We start from the raw sequence: 19713 nt of genomic DNA on the forward strand, positions 1-19713 counted from the left end.
TTATTTCTAGTAATTGTGACTCTGTTGTGACATTTACATATCAATGTTGTTTTTTTTATTTTATTTCTCTTTTTCATTCTTAATTTCTTATTATAAAGGTACACTATGCAACTTTTTTTGGTTGAAATGAACATTTAAATAATTTATGACGAGTCAATACATAATCAATCCTTCCAAAATGTGTCTTATCCTGATTCACTATAAGCCAGCTTATTATAAGTGTTTATATTATAGACCTAGCTGGATGATTTTCACTGGAAATTGCGCACATATATCACCCATGTCTCATCATATCTATAAATAGAGAAAAGTTGCTCTGGCTTAGGGTTGGGCCAGTAGACGATGCCAATCGACAGACATCACGAGGTTGAGCCGGGGTTGTGATTCCTCCATCGTTATTCCTTCCCTTTTTTTTGGGGGGGGTCCGCACCCGGCATGTGATTCCATCCGGACTGCGAGACCAAACGGTAGCACCATTTTCCTGTTTCTAGTTGAAGTGAGCTGAGCGGTGCAGATCACACCACAGGCACTCAGGATAGTTTGTGTAATGATATTTCAGCACTATATCCTCTAGTAGTTTTATCTAGTTTTAGCTTATCCGTGCGGGTTAAAGCCTGACCGATTAAAGGATTTTTAAGGCCGATACAAATATTTGGTCATTTAAAAATCTGAGATATATATATATATATATATATATATATATATATATATATATATATATATATATATATATATAAATAAAATAAAAACAAACGTGTAAAAAAACTTAAACAGATTTCCCTTACATTAGTTATTTGTAGTTATTCATGATCCCTCTGCCTCTCTTAAATAATATGATAAAACAAACAAGTTTATTTTTAAAATGCATTGTCTCAACAGAACAGAGGATAAGAAGTTCTGATAAATAAAATGTATAATACTATTATTATTAATACTGACAGTAATCATTTGAAAAAATAAATTGTTAGTCCCTATTACCTTATGAGCTACCTTATAATTACAATGCCAACTTGCTTATCTCTTTACATGCACTCTTTTAATTCTATCCATCAAGCTACAACAAACCATTTTCAATCATCATTTGCCTGCCTTCTAAAATCTACTACTACTTAGTGATGCAGTAAATCCATTATGTGACTCGTTAAAGCTGCGTCTGAACGAAGTCAGCAACGCACTTTCGTTCACTCCTCACATGCCTAACTTACGATTTACAATGCAGGGACTGGGACTACCAATATACTAGTTATAAATACAGTAATCATTACTTTATTTAGGCAGAATAAGTTTGTTGTGATTTCCAATCGTATTAATGTTAGCGATCTTCTACTGATAGCCATGGCATTGGCTAGCTTTGTGGTTAGCTAAAGTCTATGTTAAGCCATAATTTAGAAATGGACAACGTCATACTGCAAAATATTGTAAAACATACTTTTTCTAAATAACGGGCAGGAGACGAGGAGAGTAATGATACGTCTCATGCTGTCAACCTGTCACGCTATTAAAGAAATATATCTTAATCAATCACATTGTCTGAGTTAAACTGACAGTCAGTCAACTATATTGTAACAACCTAACGTAATTACTAGCTAATTCCGTTTCACTCTTGGCTTACATGTTACAGCAAAACTGGACTTGGCAGTCACAAAATTTGTCATGCTTATTTGAGTTTAGAGAACTGATGGGGATGTTCTTTTAATTGTTATTCAAGCAATGTATGTCTCGTGACAGTTGCCAACTTACCTACTCACTTCACGGATTATCTCAGTTGTGAATGTTCGCGCAGCATGACTCTGGCTGGATCAGCTGGTGTTGCCAACCGGCACATTGTAGAGTGCCCTCTGGTGGACAAACTATGAACCGCCAACACTCATAATGTGGTTGAGCAGCGTTTTGTCCGTTTTTATAATTTTTTTTAAAATATTCATTTATCGGCCATCTTAAATGACAAACCGATAGTTTACAAAATGCCTAATATCGGCCGTTAATATCGGCCCGCCGATATATCGGTCGGGCTCTAGTGCGGGTTCTCGCTTTCTCCAGACGCACGTCACATTAATGGAGCTTAGCGCTCAAACGTAACCCCCCGATGTCATCGTCCATCATGATGTTTTACTGTAGACATGGTCTGATACCAATTTGGTAGACAAAATGCTGAAATGAAAGGTGAGAAATGCTGACATGGAGCACACAAAATGTTGAACCTTCGAGGAATCACACGTTAATAAAAAAAACCCAGAGTAGAGGAGAGTCTGCTGGCAAAAAGAGAATGCAACAGAGCTCGTAATAAAACAAGAACCAACATTTGCTTGGCTTTTCGGAGACGGCGAGAACTGAGGGATTTGAAATTTTGTAAAGGCAGCACGGAGATGGCATTTTTTATTGCTGAACAGGTGAGTAAGGTATTTTTATTGAACAGATAAATCACCATATGTAGCTCTCTATCAGATTTTATTTTAGAGAATCTACTGTGAAAGGTCATTTCATTATGGTTGTTGTAGCACTGTGCTGGAATTTATTTTCAAGGAAGTACCGTTTCCATTACCTCTTTCCCCGCCATTGACAAATTTTTCCGAATTTCTGCGTTTTCACTGTTAAATGGTAGGGGGCGCTATTAGGCATTTTCTGAAAGAGTAGTCTCTAGTAATCTCTGGATCGAAACACAGGCAAAGAGCAGAAACAAGCAATAAAAAAAGCATTGCTTATGCACGACACGGAATCTTTGAAGAAAATAAACTTGATTTTCTTATCTTTTTTTTCAAAACGTCATGTTTTTTTTAATGAAACTTACCCACATTCAAGTTCTTATAGAAAATAATGCATGAAGCAAGAATAAAACTTTTTTTTTTTTTTTAAAGCAGAGGCTCTTTTTTTTCTTTTTATATACTGCATGTTCAAACAATAAAATATTTTGTGGCCCATTAAATTGTGAAAATTATCAAAAATGCTTGCGGTGGTTGGCAAAAAAAAAAAAAAAAAGCTGGTGGGGAAAGAGTTCATAAGTATAGCTAAAGTAATGTCTTCCGATAGTCAGCTTGAGATCCTTTCCATCTACCGTAAATTGGCTATATCTCTTAAGCCTAGTAGTTAGTTTTATGAGCAGTAGGTTAACCATCATCCGCACAGAAACGGATGCAGACACGCAGTTTTTATTTTTACGCTAGAGAGACAAAAGTTACACAGTGTACCTTTTAAAAGTTATCTTACAATTGCCTTTTTATTTTTTTTTAACTGTGAGGCAGAAATGGTTTCTGTAAATTTACATAAAACTACTGTGTGTAATTTCCATGTCACTATAGCGGCACCAAATGCATCTGCAAAAATTATGGTTTCCAAACCAATTGGCAGAACACTACCCCTCATCTTCTATTGGTCAGTCTGGCAGGTGGTCCCACCCCCAGACTCAAGCTATTGGTTGAACCAGAAGTTCAGTGTTTGCTCAATATTCAAAAAATTCTGTTTTTAAAATCTTCGGAAAAAAAATCCATCTACAGAAGGTGTACTTATATAAATAAGGAAATAGAAATATATAACAAAATAGAGTATTATCTGTATTTTACATTGTTTATTTTATATTATTGTGTATATACGATTTAACAAAATGATTACACAGCAATATTAACAGGAATACGTTTTTGTTTTTAATATGGATTTTCTCAAAATATCTTTTCTATGTTCCACAGTTTTGTTCGTTTTGTTTGGGAAAGGTAAGTTTGGGAAAATGCAAAGCTTAGTCAGACTGTAATGTCTGTCCATTTACTAATAACGTGGTAGAGTTCAAGCTTAGATAGAGTATACAACAGAATAAGATGGGGGGGGGGGGGGATGCTGGTGGCGCAAAGAAGTGTCGTAATCTTAACAGATGCCACCTCACGTGTCGCTTCACCATCCACACGGCTCCCACAAACCAAGCGTTCCAGCGTATTCAAATGCAGCACGTATTAAAAACACTCACACTCACACTCACCTCTTATCAGATTACCATGCCTTATGATTGGCCTTCCATTGGCCTCTTTATTTAATAGAAGGTTCCTTTCTTCTTTGAGATGCCATAGAGTGTTACATCACTGCGCTTGAGCACTGTTATCTATGTTGAGGCCTGTTCTTGTAATGGGCTTTATTGATCTAAACAACATCAGGCTGGCCGTGATGTTATTAAGGTGAAGATAACTTCACTGTAACTTCCACTCAAACAATGTATTAGTGTTTTATTGGGTTTAAATAACTTTGGCTTTTAGACGCTAATGCAGCCGGTTAGTCACCCCGCTCTTTTATGGCTGCAGGATCTTAATAAAGCTTTCCTCTTTACATCCTGCTGTGTGTGAGTGTGTTTGTGTGTGTGAGAGAGGACAGGAGATGCCAAGTGCTTGCTGGGAAGTTTCTACGCCTTCAGTAAACAGCAGGAACTCTAAATAATCGGAGTAATTATACGTTGGCGGTATCCGTATTAAGCACCCCGTTATCAAACCTTGGATCGCACCGACCCGGACCTTTAAACTCGATACACATTGCTGCTTTTTTTCCCCCCCTTTGTCAAATTAACAGATGTGGTAAGAATTATTTGTGGTTTCAGAGTCATTTATTAACTGCGTTTTGCAGTGAACTTTTTAAATGGATGTTCGGATGTGTTTTTTTTTGGTCTTCCAAGGGCACACTGAATCCAATATTTATGAAATAACGATCCCATTCATCTACAGGCATATTTTCTGTGGGAAATTTAATTTGCAGCTATTTAAAGCCATGCTTTTGGTAATGAATTATTTTGTCATCCTGCTTCTGATGAGATTCATCTTTAATAACTGTAACAATTATTTTATTAAAAAAGAAGAGCCATGCATTATGGCTATCTCAGCGAGGTCTACAGCGAGCGAGGATTCTCATTAGGAGGGTATTATTACCCCTGCTGGGCTTTCATTCACACTACCCAACTTAAATTACATTATGTGTCAACAATGTTTGCATTAAATTTAAGCAGTCATATTTACCAATTTTTCCCTCTCTCTCGCTCCCTACTACTGACACATTTAGATGTATTAAAAAGATAAAACACAGTTCTCGATCTGATAGGATGGCTTATTGAACGTTTACCTCAGTGCTGACTTTTAATAACACAATCATATTGAATTTGTATGCCAGTTGTTTTATATTAAAATGTTTTTGAAGGCTGTAGCCAGCCATATTGTGGTCTGAGAAGTTGCAAACTTCTGACACACGGAGAAAAGCTTCTTTTGACCTAGCAATACAATAGCAACTGCTCAGAACATCTTAGTAGCCATTTAAAGAGATGACCATTTTAATGACTCTCATGTTGTTCCAAACTTGCATGACTTGCTTTCTTCTGCAGAACACAAAGAAGCTGTTTTCAAAACAACATGGGTCCCAACTGACTTTTATTATTGGGACAAAAACACATTTCACAATATATTCTTTTGAGATTCACTGAAGAAAGAAATGCATACAGATTTGGAACTACACAATAAAAACATAAGAATTCACTTAGAAATTGCTAGTAAACAACATTGAATTAAATGTGAATTTTTGAGGCAAAAGTCTGAAGTATTATTTATTTATCGTTTTATTTACAACTTTGAAAAATGTTTTTTTAGGGTGCTTTCACACTTGGTTCGATTGCCTGGACCGAACACGAGTTCGATTGCTCCCCCCTGCCCCCGCTGTTCATATTATATTATTTGGGTCCGAACCGGGGTGCGTTTGCGCCATCAAAGCAGCAGCTGTTTACCCGGTTGCTTATGCTACGTTCCAGGCAACCCGTAACTTGTGTTTTTCCATCCTTCTACCCGTGAAAGTGCACTGGAACGGCAGTCAAACCCGTAACTTCCCGCCCGTGAACTCGTACTAGATTAATGTACTCCCAGTTACGAGCTCTGACGTCACATAGCCCGCGAAACATCAATGGCAGCCCCATAAAGATGTGGTGTTTATGGAAGTCGTACACGTTATTTTACAAATTACGTAAAATAAAAGGTATAACCGCTTCTCTTGCCGTATGTGCCGTTTTTTCTCTTCCGTTTCCCTGAATTAAGCAAGGAGTAAGCACCTTTGGCTATAGAAATGATTGTAAATGTGGTCCGCCGTGCTTTGTTTACATCTAGCTACCACAATTGACCGTTCGCAAAGACCCGCCCCGCCCCGTTACTGTTGCTATGTCCGACAAGCCATGGCACTCTCACACCACACACATGTTCTCAAGTAGAGAAAATACATCGCGGAGCAAAGAGGACACTGACAACACACCGACAGACAGGACAGAGCAAGTTACTTTTGATATGAAACAAAGTCTCAACTTTGAAATAATAATTTTTTTTAAAGAAATTTAAGCAATAAATACCGTTTTGTGGCTCTTTAATGTGTCGTGATCGCTGTAGCGCCTCAGTTAACGTTGTTTGTGAACCGATCATCTCTTCCTTGTAGTTCATTGATAAGCACGAAATAAACGTGAATGAACACTAAAAGAAATGTTGTTTCAACCGCGGAAAGACGTCAGTACACACCGTTTTTCCAAGTTCAAGTCCACCAACGTTAATCTACTAACTCTCCTGACTCCTTTGTCGGACAAAACGGCAGATTCGGCGATGTGATTGGTCAGATCGCCTGTCAATCAAACTTGTGATGAAGGGTGAATTCCTTGCACTCAGGCAGTTTGGTGTGACTGCGCCTGGAACACTACAAAGTCGTGAGTCATGGTTTGAAGTTGTGACTTACGGGCTCAAAAACCTGCCTGGAACGCAGCATAAGTAAGTCAGCGAGCGTGAAGGCGGAAAAATGCATAGCTTTGCTCAACTCACTTTTATATTTTTGGTTTTGAACCGCTGGTTTTGTTTCCAAAGCTTCAGTACGTAATGGCACTTGCGTCTGCCGCGAATGTACTGCAAATTAGAGCCCTGCATTTCTGCCCGAGCCCGACGGGCCCTGACTTTTTTACGCCCCTAGGGCCGGGCTTCGGGCCAATTTTCCCATCATACCTCAAACGCGGGCCGAGCTTCCGGCCTTTTTAGGCTTCTCCTTCATTTTATATTTTAGACATTCAATAATTAAAATGAGATGTGCTGCGCTGGTGGAAACAACATGAGACCATGATATCGCGAGTCCGCAACTGTCAAGACTTACTCGCACAGTGTTTAGAGGACGGCGTTATGCAACACGCATCGCCGCAAATGAGTAAATCAAGCCAACACGCAAACTGCCACAAATGAAACTGAAAATAAGCTAAGTCTTAGATGCTCAAAAACACAACCATCTTCTTTAAAACTAATGAGACTAAAGGCTCGTACCAGTGTTTAGGTCGCTCGTTCTCATAATGCGGTCTTTGATGTTGAAATGAGCTGATGAATAAAATGCTCATATTGGTTGCTTTCGTTGACATGAACTCCGTTAAATGTGCATACAGCGTGGGAATTGAAGATCGGATTTATATTCATTTTGCGGAGAGGTGTAAGGTAAGACAACCAGCATGTGTTTTATTTTTTATTTTTATTTGTTTAGATTGTGTAGCCCGTTTCGTTTGCGCGCGCCGTTGCGATCTGCCGGCCTCATCTTGTCAAAAATGCCTTTTTACTGTGATGGTGGTGATTGTAGGCTAAACGTTTAAACGATGCTTTAAAGGGTTAGTTCACCCAAAAATGAAAATTCTGTCATTAATTACTCACCCTTATGTCGTTCGAGACCCGTAAGACCTCCGTTCATATTCGGAACACAAATGAAGATATTTTTGTTGAAAGCTGATGGCTGAGAAAGGCTTCAGTTAGGCCTCCATTGGCATTCAGTACACTTATACTCCCAAGACCGATAAAAGGCACTTAAAATGTCATTACAAAGTCCATCTCACCACAGTGACTCTACAATAATCTTACGATGCGACGACAATAGTTTTTGTGCGCAAAAAAAAATCAAAAGAACACCTTTATCCAGCTTGTTATTGCCTTCCGCGTGTGCCTCCACGACGCATGCGCGAGAATATGACGTAGCGCCGGGGCTCGGGATTCCATGAAATGCACACTCTAACCCCATTTTGAGCACTACGCCGAGACCTAAAGCACGATCAATGTAGAATCCAACAGCTGAGATACGCGCGTCTTCCTCTGATTGTAAACAAATCACTTCTGGGTCATCTGTCCGAACGCCGGATCTGCGTCATATTCTCGCGCATGCGTCGTGGAGGCACACACGGAAGGCAGTAACAAGTTGGAAAAAGGTGTTATTTTGATTTTTTTTGCGCACAAAAACTATTGTCGTCGCATAGTAAGATTATTGTAGAGTCACTGGACTTTGTAACGATGTTTTGAGTGCCTTTTATCCGTCTTGGGAGTATAAGTGTACTGAATGCCAATGGAGGCCTTTCTCAGCCATCAGCTTTCAACAAAAATATCTTCATTTGTGTTCCGAATATGAACGGAGGTCTTACGGGTCTCGAACGACGTGAGGGTGAGTAATTAATGACAGAATTTTCATTTTTGGGTGAACTAACCCTTTAAGTGTTTTATATGGATTTTTATAAGCATGCCAAGTCAAGTGTTGATTTCAGAGGCTAAAGCGTTGGGTTAACTCACTGTCGGCCGCTAACCGCTTGGTCGTCACTTTAAAAAGCAAAAACTTAAATTTAACAAACAAAAAAATGCTTCAAACATTTTTCTAAATTAACTTAATAAAGAAACGAAACGAAATATAGCCTAACTACTTTGAAAAGTGTTGATTTGAGAGGCTAAAGCGTTGGGTTAACTCACTGTCGGCCGCTAACCGCTTGGTCGTCACTTTAAAGAACAAAAACTTAAATTTAACAAACAACAAAATGCTTCAAACATTTTTCTAAATTAACTTAATAAAGAAACGAAACAAAATATAGCCTAACTACTTTGAAAAATGTTGATTTGAGAGGCTAAAGCGTTGGGTTAACTCACTATCGGCCGCTGGCCGCTTGGTCGTCACTTTAAAGAACAAAATTGAATTTAACAAACAAAAAAATGCTTCAAAATTTTTTCTAAATTAACTTAATAAAGAAACAAAACGAAATATAACTACTTTGACATTAAAAACAAAACTGAACTATTTTAAAGGCTGCAACTAATGTGTAATAGGGAGGATAAAAAAAAAAAAACACGGGCTCCAGTCGAACTCGGGCTGATCATTTTGATGAGCTGTTGGAAACGGGCCGGGCTAGGGCCTCAGCGTCTCGGGCCAGGGCCGGGCTAGGGCCTAGTTTTGAGGCCCGTGCAGGGCTCTACTGCAAATGCTCTAAAGAACGATGAAGACTTGCAGAGCTTGCAGTACGTCAGTCAAGCTCGCCAGGAAAATTAGAAAACACACACAAACACACGTCATTAATAGCGGTTCACTTCCGCAATTTAGTACGATTGCGTTCACATCAGCAGCGAACCGTACCAGAGTTCACATGAACCGTACCCCCAGACATCCCTTTTTAAGCGGACTCAGGTACGGTTTGCAGGTGCGCACCCGTGTTCGGAAGACAACGTTCACATCATCCAAACGAACCGAACTCTGACGTCAATCGAACCCAGGTGCGCACCAAAACTGCTAGTGTGAAAGCAACAGTGCACGAGGATGGGTAAATGACAGAATTTTCTTTTTTGGGTGAATTTTCCTTTAAACAGTGGCCTGACAATCACTCAAACACTTGTTTTGTGTATTGCGGTGAGATTTGCATGGGTAATTACATCGATTTTATTCAGAAAATCATACATTTCTATTTTGGAGAATATAGTTTTGTCTAGCAGGTTTATTTAGTAACAAATTGTCGTCTGTAAGCACATCACACCAATGTAACATCACCTTCTTTTTTGAGAAAACATCTGATGTTGTACTAAAAAGGGGATTTTTGATGGAAACTGATATAAAGGTGCATTACAAAAATCACAGCTGTGCACAAAAAAAAGCCAGACTATTTGCATATTAAAGGCATGACCAGCATTACTGTATGACAAATGTTGCAAATTTTGCTCTCCAGTCCTTCAAGGAAGTTGAATCGTTCAGATCGGAAACAAATAATGTGTAATGCCTATTTTAATGCTTCCCAGTTTTTTAGCTGATGCCTCTAAAAGGTTCCACTTCACATGGAACCATCTGCGAACATGGAAACCAAACATCGTAGGCTCCGTTCCGCATTTTACCACGCCGCACTGTACACAAACAAAATGTTTAGGGCTCACTGAGCTGAACCTATCCTGGCCAGAGACAGAAGCGAAATTGCTGAATGTGAGGTAATCGGTTATTTCAGTTTGACCACTTCCTTAAACACATGCTATTACTAACAGTGATATGTTTCCAAAGAAAACCTCTGACTCTCCTGTAGGTATAATGGCTTGGTTGATTTATGTAAATCAAATATTTAGCTGGACTTAAAAAGTAAAGTGGAGACTATGATTATCTGTACCTGGAAATTGCAGGGTTGGGGAGAGGGCACCGTGATGTAGTGGCAGGACAGTTTGGCTTTAATGTCAGCCATTCTTCTGTGGCTTTTTGGTCCTTTTGCAACATCTAGAGACATATACTAAAGAAGGTGGGCTTTTTTGACCCGTCCCACCTTGCAAGTTGCAACCACCCATATACTGTACTGTACAACCATATAGCAATGATGCAAAGGTAATGGTACATTGTAAATCACAGTGATTTATATATGAGGTGTGTTTGACCATTACATTTCTTAAAGGAACCTAAAGAGACTAATTTTGTAATGATGTTTCTCTTGTGGCTGTAGATTATAAGAGCAATAAGACAGAGATATTTTTAACACCCGTTTTAAAAAAACTTTGCTTTATCTAATTTAATGAACCAAGTCAAACTTGCATCATCTCTCAGAAATGTTCACTGAAGTTGTGCATTTTATTGGCTTTAATTTGTAATTTGCCTCTCTTTTATTAATACAGATAGCTTGTAAATAGGTCAATATTGCTCCTGATATCTAGTGTTAAATTTGTTGATATGAAGGTAAATGATTAAATGCCATTCGTGTAAAACAATCTAGATATATACCTTGATAAAAAAATGTTTTACTTGACTTTATTGTACTGGCATTAACCATTAAATCTACTTGTCTGTGATTTATGGTCAGGGCTATAATTTAATGTTCCCCAAGAGAAAAATATATATAAAAATAACATTTTTTAGCTGTTTTTGAGCAAATACATAAATATTGAGAATATATATTGAATACCAGCAAAAGCCGTTTAGCTATATTGCCCTATATATCGATACTTTTACACAGTTTGACCCTGTTCTTCCTTTCAATTGTCACATAATCTTCATTATCGCCACTCCATCAGAGTTATGGTAATCTGCAAAATGTAGCCACCTCTCCCAGCATATTACTTGGATGTTTAACCCTTTTCTCCGTTCTTCAAGGACAAACGGTGTACGTGACGGGAGATCTCCGTGCGAAAATCCCCGAGCTCTCTTGAAGCAGCAGATCCCTTTTCAGCGCCAGCTGTTCTTCCAGATAAACTCTGCGGCGCGCTCGCAGATTCTCTTAATATGATTCCGCAGGGTCGGGCTCAGGAGAATAGACGCAAAACAAGCGTGCCAGGAGAAAGAGAGCGTTGAATTTTTCATCAGCAGGCCCTCGTAGTGCCGCAGCACTTTTTTAGTAGGCGGCCGGCTCATTCATGAGCAGATGTTCAGCGCAGGTCCAAGCTGCAGTTAGCATGAACTCCGCTGCCCTCTCAGCCGTTGGCTGCAAGGACGTTGGCAGCGACCCCGGCATCTGAGAATTCATTCCCGGCAAAAAGCGTTGAGCGCCGCTTCGCCCAGACCCCTTTTTTTAGCCGCGTTGCCCAGCCCAGGAGCCGGCCAGAAATGGAGGAGGGCTTTTCTTTTGACAGGCCATCAGTCTTCGCTCTGACACTGATGAAAGACTCGCCCGGGTCAACTCAGGGGACCGGCCCCAAAAATTTCAGAAGACAATTTTGCTCAAGTTTATCATTAATTTTTTATGACGTCCTCTGTATGAAATGAAGCCACCTGGCACGAAAACCAAAACAGCCCCTTTTTGAAAACAAAAGCGGCCTTTTTTGCGTCATTTGCATGAAGGTACCCTTGAAGCGGGGAATTGCTATATCAGATTAATGCAGGTGGTTTAGGGGAACGCGTTGGTCAGGCTGGTCGCTACACTAAAGCCCAGCTGCTGCTGTGGTTAGCCAGGTGGTTCGGTTAGTGTGGTGACCTCAATACACCCCAAGAGGCTTGAATAACAACCAATACAGATGAAGCATTATCGTGTTTCATTTACATAACACCATTATGTTGCGTACGTCCGTGTTGCTTTTTCCAAACCTGCATATGTTCCGCGCTGAAAGTGTGAAATGTTTTTCTTCTCCTTCGTTGCGACGCATGTGAAGCTGTAATTGAAGGATGATGAGGTTTTTAGTCGTCTTTTTTTTCCCCTCCCTTCAAGCACTTGTTTCTTCAGCACGTCTCCTACTTCACACTATCTAATTGGCCGTTTTCAGGTTGGGTTTATGAGAGCAAAACTAATTAGTGTTTCTATATTCAGAGAGCAAGAAAAAGGGAGGAAAAAAAAGGAAAACATGGTTGAATGGATTGTTCTGGTTTCCTCTCTGGTGTCAGGCTCATAACAATGAAATAAAGAGTCTAATCACTTTTAAACTGCTGTTTTTTTTTAATTTATTTAACCAACACCGAATGTCACTTTTCTCTCTTGACATTTTGTTTGGCACAATCACAGGCCCGGGAAAAAAAGCGAGTGCTTGCCCTCTTTACAAACTTTTTCCTTTGTAATTCGTGGGAATGCATTGCAGGGAGAGAAAAAAACAATGCTCGTGTTTTTAGGTGGGGTCGTTTTTTTCTTTTGATTCGGAACGTCCTGGTGAAAGACGGGGGAGGGTGGAGAGTTTACAGTAGCGTTGACTTTTCGCCCGTTACCTTTATTCAGAGAGCTCCAGCTGCAGCGCGCCCTCAGGAAGGCCACAGCGGGCCCCAGTGCGAACGAAAGCCCTGTTTGAGTTGGCACGCGCAACTTTTGCTGCCTCTGCAAGACAGACACCAGCAGCGGCCATGCTGGACAGGCGGGCCGCCGTTCTTCTAATCAGGATGTGCCTTTTCCACCTCTCTCAGGAAACACATTTCTGCCTCTCCCTCCCCTCAGCGGTAAAAAAAAAAAAGCAAGGGACAGACTTGAGGGAGAAAGTCGGTGAGGATGAGTGACAGGATTGGAGTCCGGAGGGGATTGGGCTAATCTGAGTTTAGTAGCACTCCCTCAACACCTCACCCTCCCAGCCTCCACTGGGCCTTCATTTATATTGAATAAAAAAAGTTTATAGGTCAGTTTAACAATGTGCCGTAAAACTCGCACTATTTTTATTTTTCCACCTTGCTGCCGGAGGGATTTGCATGTAGAGGGCCAGTAATTAAGAAGCTGTGAATCCAGGGTTAGGGAGGAAGAGTGTTTAAATGCAATTAGAGCATCCGCGCGAATCAATTTGAACCCAATTACAGTTTTCTTAAATGTGCTATTATTTGTTTAATCAAGGGAATTTTGCCCTTTTAAGATGCTAAAAATGTATCGCGATATTATTTAAACACAGAGCGAAAATAAACTCGACGGAAGCGGTTAATGAACAATTTCAAAGTGACCTCTCTCCGTGTGCCCTCCCTCGTTACCTTGTTCTTCTCCGCAAAGAAAACTCCATTTGATTTGTCTGGAGATAAAGCTATCACAATATCGCTGGATAATTAGCACAAAATCCACATCAGTGTTTTTTTGGGAACTGGATGTGGAGCAGCAGTCTCTAATGATTCAAAGTTTCAGTAGATTTCCTCATTTCTCACTGATGTTTTTCCTGTATGTCCTTCTCCCCCGTCTCTGCTCTCTCCTCCACCAGTCTTTCTACCTGCTGTCTGTTCTGCAGGCAGGAGCGTGCAGTGGTCCAGCCCTGTGGATGCTGAACGGTATGTCTTATGGTTTTAGCGGCGTATTTGTGTGCCTGAAAGCGCATTTGGACACACTAGCCACACTTCTGAATTAATTTCATTGCAATAGATAACTAAATATTTTAAGTGGCATTTGGACGCGAAAGATGCTAACTGCGCTTTTTATGAGCGATTCATGTAATTACTTTAAACCAGTGGATCCCAAAGTCACTTTAGTGAATGTATAAAGTCAGTTATACATATTTTGTTATTATCGAGTTATAAAGTCAGAAGTGCGTGATATGAAGTCGCAATTGCGAGAAAAATTGCGAGATATTAAAAAAAGTATTTTTTCCCCTCAGAATTGGACTTTAAAACTTGCAATTCTGACTTTATAACTCGCAATTGAGACTTTATATCACACAATTCTGACTTAATAACTCGCAATTCTGACTTTATATCACACAATTCTGACTTAATAACTCGCAATTGAGACTTTATATAACAATTCTGACTTTATAACTCGCAATTGAGACTTTATATCACACAATTCTGGCTTTATAACTCACAATTGAGACTGTATATAACAACTCTGACTTTATAACTCACAATTGAGACTTTATATTATAATTCTGACTTTATAACTCGCAATTCTGACTTTATAACTCGCAATTGAGACTTTATATCACACAATTCTGACTTTATAACTCGCAATTCTGACTTTATATCACACAATTCTGACTTAATAACTCGCAATTGAGACTTTATATCACACAATTCTGACTTTATATCACACAATTCTGACTTTATAACTCGCAATTGAGACTTAATATAACAATTCTGACTTTATAACTCACAATTGAGACTATATCACACAATTCTGACTTAATATCACACAATTCTGACTTTATATCACACAATTCTGACTTTATAACTCACAATTGAGACTTAATATAACAATTCTGACTTTATAACTCACAATTGAGACTATATCACACAATTCTGACTTTATAACTCGCAATTGAGACTTTATATAACAACTCTGACTTTATAACTCGCAATTGAGACTATATCACACAATTCTGACTTAATAACTCCCAATTGAGACTTTATATAACAATTCTGACTTTATAACTCACAATTGAGACTTTATAACTCGCAATTGAGACTTTATATCACACAATTCTGACTTTATAACTCGCAATTCTGACTTTATAACTCGCAATTGAGACTTTATATCACACAATTCTGACTTAATAACTCGCAATTGAGACTTTATATAACAATTCTGACTTAATAACTCGCAATTGAGACTTTATATCACACAATTTTGACTTTATAACTCGCAATTGAAACCTTATATAACAATTCTGACTTTATAACTCGCAATTGAGACTTTATATTATAATTCTGACTTTATAACTCGCAATTCTGACTTTATAACTCGCAATTGAGACTTTATATCACACAATTCTGACTTAATATCACACAATTCTGACTTTATATCACACAATTCTGACTTTATATCGCACAATTCTGACTTTATAACTCACAATTGAGACTTAATATAACAATTCTGACTTTATAACTCGCAATTGAGACTATATCACACAATTCTGACTTTATAACTCGCAATTGAGACTTTATATAACAATTCTGACTTTATAACTCGCAATTGAGACTATATCACACAATTCTGACTTTATAACTCGCAATTGAGACTTTATAACTCGCAATTGAGACTTTATATCACACAATTCTGACTTTATAACTCGCAATTCTGACTTTATAACTCGCAATTGAGACTTTATATCACACAATTCTGACTTTATAACTCGCAATTCTGACTTTATATCACACAATTCTGACTTAATAACTCGCAATTGAGACTTTATATCACACAATTCTGACTTAATAACTCGCAATTGAGACTTTATATCACACAATTCTGACTTAATAACTCGCAATTGAGACTTTATATAACAATTCTGACTTTATAACTCGCAATTGAGACTTTATATCACACAATTCTGACTTAATAACTCGCAATTGAGACTTTATATAACAATTCTGACTTTATAACTCGCAATTGAGACTTTATATCACACAATTCTGACTTAATAACTCGCAATTGAGACTTTATATAACAATTCTGACTTTATAACTCGCAATTGAGACTTTATATCACACAATTTTGACTTTATAACTCGCAATTGAGACCTTATATAACAATTCTGACTTTATAACTCGCAATTGAGACTTTATATCACACAATTCTGCCTTTATAACTCGCAATTCTGACTTTATAACTCGCAATTGCGACTCGCAAAGTCAGAATTGCGAGATGTTATAACTCACAATTCTGACTTTATATCACACAATTCTGAGAAAAAAGTCAGAATTGCGAGATGTAAACTCACAATTGTGAGATAAAAAGTCACAATTATCTTTTCAAATGTTTTATTCTGTGATGGAAACAAGCTTCCATACATTCATATATTCGAAAGTGAGACTTAATTGTCTAGGCAAAACACATCCTGTGGAAGGTGCTCACAGTTTAGATCAGCATGTGCGCAAGCCAAGGTCAGTTCTAGCAAATCTGAATTCTAAGACTGAATAGAGTTTAACCAGTGTACCACCACCACAGTTGTTTTTGATCCATGTCTCTTACAGCCTTCACTTCCTGTGTGATGTGTAAACAAACACAAACCATGACACTGCCCACGTCACAGTGCCAGTGTATGTTCAAATCCTGTTGTTTACAGTAAACTTTCATATTTATATATTCATGACCTTCAGTCACAAAAAGCATCCGTTTGTGTCGCATGGCATGCCGTATTAGTGCTTATTAGCATATTGTCTCTGAAACAAGTGCTCAACAAACATTAACCCACATACTGTATATTCGGAGTGCATCTAAATGTCTGAATTCTGTCATCAGTGTTTGATGCAAAACGCATGTTTTAGTCAGTTTGTTGCATGAATTGTGAGTTTAATGGAGCTTCTGCAAAGTCTATTCCTACTAGCTCGGCCGGACAACGTTTTAGAGAAGTGCATCTAACAGTTTCGCCCGCTTGTAAAACTGTATGTTACTGATTGATAGTAAATGGAAAACATGAATGTAAATTGTGTCATTTGATAATGTAAATGGAGAGCCGAGCTATTTTCCCCCACCCCCATAAAGAAATCAGCCCTATTTACATAGTCAGTTGTGCTTATGAGACTTATGGAAATCAATCTCTTGTCATTTTCCAACTACACAATTTCACGTTAGTTCAGAGATCACCGATTTGAAAGTCAATATGGTGACATTGGCTCGTCTCTATGTTGCTAACATGAATTAAACATAACAAACAAAACAACATGCTCCTCCGGCAAACTTTTAGACGAGATGTAATGCATTAATCCCTCACATTGCATGCGAATGAACCCGAAATGTATGATGATTTCCTCTTGAATATAGATTTTTTTCACGAAAATTTAGCTCTTATGAAAGTCCAAACTTTCGGCGATCCGAGTTAAAAAGCACTCCAAATATGTTTAAGTGCAGGTTAATATTTAGTTATTCAGATTTATGACCATAACAGAAAGAGAAAGCAGGTGTATTCGAGCTTGTCCATTAAAGTGTGCTTTGCAGGGTCCAGTTTTAAAGTGGCCAGCAAGGCAGCTGTGACAAAGAGTTATTGAAGAGGGTCTTCGCTTAAACGTCTTGCACATGGTTTTCCACTTTCTTTAAAAGCACTTTTAGGACTCATAATTGCTACTTACATGTTGCAGATGGGTTATGACTAATGAGGGGACTACATTTATGTCTACACATGAGGACATGAAAGCTCTTCTTGCTGTAGAATTTAACCTTTTCATTATTGACTTATTATTTAGGTTAGGAAAGATCTTAAGGCACACCGCGGGACTTTAATACATTCCATTAGTTACATTAGTCGACACCTTTCAGAGCTTTCCTACCTCGTTTTTGTAATATCTTTATTGAGAAGCATTTGACTGTAGCCTCACACGCTTGTGCAGAATATGACATTTAATGATTGAACTGTACAGGTCGGTTGACTGTTTAATAGGACCTTTGAGCAATGATCACACCTTGGCTGAATATGGCCCAATTTTCTTTTCTTTTTTTTTTTGAAGGTTTGAACAGTCTGGTCAGAATTGTGCCATTTGCAATGCCTGTTCCCTGACTAGTGTTTGATATAGAAATATTTTATTAAAAAATAAAATAATAATAATTTTTTCAAGCTGTGAGGTCGGCTAATATGCTTTTAAAAGTCTATTGGCTATTTTAAAAAAAGGACCCCTTCGTTTATTCCGCCCCAACTTCCTGTGTAAATAGGAAATACATCAGCACAGGAAAGAAAACTGTGCTTGTCAAACAATTTCTTTAAAAGATCATGCGAACAACCTTACAAAAAAGAAACTGAGCAGAAAATTGGACTTTCACACTGTGGTTTGTGCTGTGAACTTGGGTTTTACATATACAGAGTATTCTTTTTTTTTTTTTTTTGTTGGGGGTTGGCAAGTTTATTTTTATATTAGTCTCTTGTGCTCGCCAATGCTGCATTTATTTGATAACAAATACAGTAATATTGTGAAATATTATTACAATTTAAAATATCTGTTTTCTATTTTAATTTAATTTAAAATGTAATGTATTCCTGTGATGGCAAAGCTGAATTTTCAACATCGTTACTCCAGTCTTCAGTGTCACATGATCCTTCAGAAATCATTATAATATGCTGATTTAATGCTCAAGAAGCATTTCTTAGTATCATTGTTGCTTTACATTTTTGTTGAAACCGTGATACATTCTGTAGTAAACGTTGTTTGTACGGGAAGAAGGAGGCGGGAACCGGCGAACATTCAAAATAAAATAAAATGGCGGCGGCAGCCCCTCGCGGTCGACTGCCGCCTACATACAAACACAAATGAAAATAAAAAGCTGCAGCCCCTCACGGACGACTGCAGCGAACACAAAATAAAACATAACATAAAATCCAGGCCTGGTCCTCTCTCGTCCCTCACTGTCGTCACTCCTCCTTTATACTCCCTCACTCCTCCGCAAGGGCCGAGATCGCTGCGGCTCGCAGCTGGCGCTCATCCTCTCTGATGAGCGCCGCCTCGTCCCGCCCTCACGGTCCCTCGGCCTCGCTGCTCGCCACACATTCTTTTAATAGAAATAGAAATGGACAAAGAATAGAAAATTCTAAAGAACAGCATTTATTTGAAATCTTTTGTAACGATAAATGTCTTTACGGCACTTTTGATAAATGTTATTTGTCTTAATGTGTCCTCTTTGCTGCTGCTTTCAAAAAAAAAAATAATAATAATAATAATTACTGACCCCACACTTTTGAATAGTTATACATATATATGTATATGTGTGTGTTTAAGCAAACTAATGAAGTCATTAGCAAAACGGTTTAGTTTATTCACTCCAGCTGAAATAACTTCTATATTTTCCTCCTTAACAGTTTTTGGGTTCACATCTTGCATTTAATTAACAGTAACTCATTTCATTTAATTATTGTCGCAATGTCTCATCTTCTGTAGTTTTGAGATGATAACTCCAGATGCAGTCTGTTTTGTTTTTATACACACACACATTGGCAATGTCATAATGTCCAGAATGGTGACATAAGGGTCAATCCCATCTGTCCTCCCCCTCTCTCCCTCTGCTCGATGGTGTTATATGCCCCTGCTTCACGCAGCTCTGCCAAAGCGACTCACCCCAGCCTGTTTGTGCCCTGTCTCTGTTTGTAAATACACAGACGGAGGACACGGGTGCCGCCCGGGGTCATGGCTGCCTCG

The 19713-nt window shown here is 38.5% G+C and overlaps 1 protein-coding gene across 1 annotated transcript in view; it reads left to right on the forward strand.

Moving 5' to 3' along the window:
• foxp1b (forkhead box P1b) overlaps window positions 1–19713 on the forward strand; it is a 234376-nt gene that overhangs the window by 42988 nt on the left and 171675 nt on the right. The window contains exon 4 of the mRNA XM_079841218.1: window positions 13866–13932. The gene's annotated coding sequence lies outside the window, so the exon portion shown is untranslated. The remainder of the gene's footprint in view (window positions 1–13865; window positions 13933–19713) is intronic.

This window comes from Gobio gobio, assembly GCF_949357685.1.
Source record: "Gobio gobio genome assembly, chromosome: 17".
Classification (NCBI taxonomy): Eukaryota; Metazoa; Chordata; class Actinopteri; order Cypriniformes; family Gobionidae; genus Gobio; species Gobio gobio.